Raw genomic sequence first — 6186 nt, forward strand, 5'->3', positions numbered from 1 at the left:
CACACAGCGGGACACCATCCTCTCGCATCTGTGTCCGATCGAATTCTCTGATAAACGAGATTTTTATAATTAAAGAGCAATCAGATGTCTCAACGCCGTTATCAAATACGCAATTGCTCTACATCCAATAATTATCCGCAGAAATCATCTCCAAATTAGTCATTTAATCCCAGAAATTCTATTTATTCTGTCAAAAACATTTTATTTGCTCTTGTATTTTTTTTTATATAAAAATCTGTCATGTGTTTAATATATCTTAAAATATCATAAAATGACACATATTATTATATTGTATATATTTTCTATTCCTTTAATATTTCTCGATTCAGATTTCACGAAAAAATCGATGAAAATTGGAAATTTCCAAATTTCAATTCAATCACTGCATAAAAATTGATAGAGAATTATTATTTATTCCACGCCCCCTCTATAAACTTTTCTTAAATAATTGATTACGCAATTGCAACGCAATTAAATGACAATTAATTATCTTCCCGATCAAAAAACTCTACATGAATTTTTCACCACTCGCGAATGAGATTCCTTTAGATCCGAGCCCTTAAAAAATATAATAATAAATGAAATAAATACTTGAAATATTAAAAAAATTGTTGTACAAGAGTCCTCGTCATAAGAACGAAAAACAAATGAACGAATTATCCCCAACAATTTAGTAGATTGATAAAAGGAAATGAAGTGGTAACTGAAGAAAAAAAAGGGACTGTATCCCAATTCAAAAATATGGGGAATGAAAAGACAGTTTTAAACGCAAACGCGAGAAGCCACCCCTCGATGACATGGTCCCGCAGTTTATTTAACAGCGCCCAGGGCATCGGTAAACACCGGGGTTAGCGAATTGGCCTCAGGGCGAGACCAAATGATAGTTAACGTATCCGCTAAACGCCATTGGACGACATTCTCCATTCTTCATCACCCCCTACCACCAACCCCCTTCTACCCCCTGTTATCCTGTGTCGCGACCCCCTTTTTTGTCCCCGCGTTATATTCGTTCTCTCATCTCTCGTTATATTGCAAAGAGGGGAAAGTGAAATTTAATTTTGTGCTTTTTGTATACATATAAACTGGGGAGCAAAATCACTGGCGTGCTGCTTGCCTCACTCGATCTGGGGTGACATAAATGCTCTGGAACAACCGTAGTTATCATTTCAGGGGTGTACGCTTTTTTTTTATCATTTTTTTATTAACAATCGCTCGTTCTCTTTTTGAAATGATAATTTCTTTGCGTACGGGGAAATGGGGGAATATGGGAGTTACTAGAAATAGAGTGGAAAAATGGAGGCATTGTTTTTTTTTTGAGAGGGGAAACGATTTTTTTGGGGGGAAATTGGGAAAAGTAATTGTTTCTGTATTATTTAATTAGTTTATAGAAGTACAATTACGAGAGAATGCATTTTTTTAATCAATAATAATAATGAAATAAAAATGAAAAATCGAATATCCACTGTAAAATATACTTGAATGAAAATTTTTTTTTTTCATGTGAAGTTAGATTGGAGAGGTGTACTGTTTGCCAAAAACTTGAACCTCATTACCACATCGTTCATTTATGCACCGCAAAATGCGAGTGCGACGGTCGCGACTTGATGAAATTATACAGCGAGAATTAAGCAAGTATATAACCCCCCAGCCTCCCCCCCGAAAACTACTTTGTCATTCCCCCTCGCTGTACCCTCAATAACCCCACGCTTTATCCTAAACCGGTAAACTCGACTAGTACGTATTATCGCACGTACACCCACGAGGAATAATGTAGGAGTATGGCGGGTGTTCCTCTGCAGCTCAACGCCAATTGGCGGGGGCAAGACAACAGTAGGAGTTGGCTGCGGTGTATACACAGTTAATTAAGCCAGAGTACCCCCAAGCTAGAGGTGGATGAGTGGATTTCACCTCTCTATCTCAGCATCACTGGAGGGAAGAGGACCGAGTCGTCATGCCAGAGGAGGACATCCGAACCAGTTCGCGAGTTTATTAAGACAGAGGTAGCACCTAAATCCGACAGAGATGGGGCTTTTAACCGTGGAAACTTTGAATTTTGCCATTCCATTATTAGGACGCTACAGTAATTTAGTAAACGGATGGACCTATCGTGGATTGTAATCGCCAATTGAGTTACACTCTGATATTTCTATTTTATTTCATTACTTTATCATTCATTACTTTTGTTTACAGAAATTTATTCGAGATGATACGATATTATTTACGTCAGGGATTTTGTTATTGGATTTTTTTTTATTTAACGCGTTAAAAAATGGAATGCGGGGTTGGGGGAGTTTTCTTTTTTTAAGGAAAATAAAATTGTCACGTGACTTTTTTTTTTAATAATATCTCGGAATCGAAGGGAAATACCGATTTTTCGTGTACGTCATTTTTGTTTGAAATCTCATTGCGCGCTATGGAAAATATTCGACGAAAATTTTGATATCTCGAGATTTGGACGGTGATGAATATTCAAAAATGTCATCTGTAAGGGAAAAATTGACTCGAGTGATTTCGGAGTTGAATCGAGAAAACGATTTAATAACGATCTATCCCGTAAATACTTGTTTGACGTGTCCTCTCCTCAGGTTTAATCCCGTATTTATTTCTATTATCGTATAAAACACGTCGCCGATTAAAATGAGAGTGAAACACCTCGGGCATTTGTAGAAAACCCCCCGCAGTGAGTTTTTCCCAAACTTGTTAATCTCCTCGCCCCAGGAAAAATCCCATATTTTGAACACAACTGTAACAACCGACAATGCACTAAAACCGACACCACAGTGGGTGCAAAGCCCATCGAGTTGTGTATAAACCGAAATGAAAAGATTGAAAAACAGTCCCAAGATTACCCATTTTTTTTTTCTCCAGCACTCGCTTTATTACCGCTCATAATGTAAATGCCGTTGAATCCGGTAAACATTGACGGGTGGTAAATCTGGGGTGATTTCTTTTATTCCCCATTTCCATTCTTTTTACGAGTGTCCAAGAAATAGAGCGAGAGTGGGACAAGTAGCCGGTGGAAAATTGGAGCGGATTTTCTCGCTTGAATGCCACTGAGAAAACGCCCAACGAAATTAGACTTATCTGCACAGTCTGATCTATACCGCAGCTGCACGCTGCACACACAACTCAATATTTCGGTTTTATATGGATTTTTATTGTTCACGGATTTGCAAACAAGTCTTGAGTTTCCAGTAGCTGCTCTTTTCGTCGGCCATACAAGACCAATCGTTCTTTTTTCTTCTTTTCTTACTAAGAAAACAGTTGTTGACCGATCGATCCCCTGTCCACTCGACCGCGATAGTCTCGAGGAAAACCACTCCAGGAGTCGTTTCGAGAGAATCTCGTTTTAGAATTGATCGACAAAATGAAAATCCCGAGGGTATTATTGACCTAACACCCCGCACGGGTCAGACACCAAAATTTAATGCAACGAGATAATTCAAAATGCAATTCTCTGCATTGATTTAATTTTTCGTAAATTCAAAGGGAATGCGGGAAAAATTTTTATTCAATAAATATTGATTGATAATTGATCGGTAAATCGTTATTCATTCCATTGGGAAAATTCCATCGTTTCAAAGAATCGAGCGATGTTTCAGAAATAGCCGTTTTTTTTTATTTTTTGGAAAATAATCGAGATTAAATATGAGTGGTGCAAAATGGCTTCCCCGGTAATCCAAAAATCGGGGGATTACATCATGATGACGATGTGAAATCACTTGAAATTCCAGAGGCACTTATCACCCCCCGATCAGATATCGAAAGTCGCATTTAACCGGATCCCCGCAGATACCGGAATCAGATAAAAATCAGGCGACGAGTAAAAAACGGCGGAGTATCTCGTTCCCCTAAGTACTATCTCCGTCCTTTTCTGCACTTGTAAACGTCATAAAGTGGCTCTAGTTTAAACTGCCCAATTGTCGGCAGCGATCTTTCGGTTTTAATATTTCCCCAGTCCTTTGTCTCAACGAGTCATTACCTAACCGCAGGTATAAGTATTACGTTATCTCGGCTGCTCTCGTTTTTGAAAATTCTCACCGTCACTATGACTCCCTCGGGACCGAAAAATCGTCGGACGTCACTCAAAAATTTCGTCCACATTACAATCCCTTGAGAGTGACGTCATGCAATTTTTCCAATGAGAATTACAGAATTGTTTCGTGGAGAAAATGTGTGGAAATAATTGGAAAAGTCCGTGAGAAGCCTCTCTGGGTAATTTTCAATTTATCCCGTGAACATGAATTTTCATATTAAATCTTTTGACTGGCGTTTTCCCTCATTCACGTGAAAAATAAAGAAAAACTCATGAGTAAGGGGTTTAACCGCAGTATTCGGATCCAACAGATTCTCGAATTGATATGGAGAGAGATGGAGCGAAGAAAGATTGAAAGAGAAAAGTTCATTCGTCAAAACGTATAATTTACTGACGAATTGAAAGTGGAAATCGATTTTCAGGTTTTTTTTTTGTCCAGTGGCCACTGTTTCGTTACATCTCATATATCTTTTGTGGGGTTTTCTGTGGGCGGATACCCTCACTTCTACCCCACCCCCTGCACCTCCACCCCCTCCTCGAGGGCAAAAACGCCAACTGGAATATAACGATACGTTGTATATAAACGAGAAAATTGCTGTGTACTGAGAGCGTGGGTGCATACGAGGAGAGGGCCAATGGAGAAAAGTGAATGGCTTTTTTTTTTTTTCGTCTCCCTTTTGTGGGGGAGAGAGGGCTAATTTGGTTTTTCGGTTTATTTCCAATGGGTTCTCCCGCAATATTGGGGAAGAGGAAGCGGCAACAAAAAGGAGAAATTGAGGAAAACTGGAGGAATTGGTTTTGTTTATGTTGAGACGAATCTGATGGGACTACCGGATACCGTTTCCGGGTCCGCGAATTCACGTCAGGGAGGCGGAACAATCGCGATTGTATCAATCAATTGTTTAATGACTAGAGGGTGTACAGACCTTCACCGAAAAATATATGTAATAATACCTATAATATCCATTTTATATTTTCAAAATATAATATTGTAAGGAATATAACACGTATTCAATTTTTTTTACATAAATTCGATTAAGATCTTAAAATGTTTTTCAACATCTTTTTATCGTTATTTTCTGCGAGTTCTTAACAACTATTTGGATATGGGTTAAAATTAGATGGAAAACATTGGATGGAATTTATCTTTGTTTATTCTACTTTTAATTTATTACATAGAAAAATTAGTGAACGATGCAAGAAAAATGTGTGTTTTTTAGAATCGCCACAATGACTAATCGTGGGGGTGAATTTTCACAAAATTTTTCCACGTGGTCTCAAAACTCACCCCAAATTCGCCCCCCTGTTTCCCTCCCCACCAAGATCCGACAATGCCCCCGGTATTCCACCCATTCCTGGCAATTACCCGGTACGCCAGGAATCCGCCGCAAGAATCACCCACCCCCGCTGAATTTTGATCCCCGCGGGTTTCCACCCAGCGCATGCGCCCCCCTCTCACCCCCACAATTCCCAAGATTCCTTTATCCCTGAAACTCGCGTTAACTATTTCCCCGAAGACCGTGGAAAATACATTCGAGGACAGAGGTAGTATCACGGAAGCCCAAACTTAGGCTCCTGAATATCCACTCTCGGCACTCCCCGTGTTATCTCGCCCTCTCCCCTCCCACCCTTCCCCCCTCCCGCGAATTAGCCCCACCCGGCCGCGAAGTGCGACGAAAACAGCCGCGTGAATCCCGAGGGTAGAATTCACCGACGGGGGGATGAAAAAAAAAAGCACCCCAACCGCCTCAACCGCTCCAACCGCCTTGATAACCCCCTCATCGCCACCCCCCTCTTTTAGCTGGATAATCCGGGGATTGAGCACCACTGACTCGCCATGTTCGTGGAAGTCGAGCGTTATTCGCTGCCGGCTCCGACGGACGTCGCAGTGATTGGCTGTCATCTGGTCACGCCCACCGCCCCCTCTCTCCCACCGCCAAGGGGAACCGAACGGAACACAACGGAACCCCCATTCTCTCCTCCCTCATATTCCCCCTCCAACCCCACCCAACCCCCTTGGTTTCTTTTAGTGTGTGTTGGAAGTGTGAGCCGTGTCTCAACCCCTCACCGAGACCCACCACTTCTCAGCTACTAGTGCACGTTTGCACGACGCACCATCAAGACGTCGGTCACTCGGTTTTTTTACCGAT

The sequence above is a fragment of the Fopius arisanus genome, unplaced genomic scaffold, assembly GCF_000806365.1.
Source record: "Fopius arisanus strain USDA-PBARC FA_bdor unplaced genomic scaffold, ASM80636v1 scaffold00024, whole genome shotgun sequence".
Lineage (NCBI taxonomy): Eukaryota > Metazoa > Arthropoda > Insecta > Hymenoptera > Braconidae > Fopius > Fopius arisanus.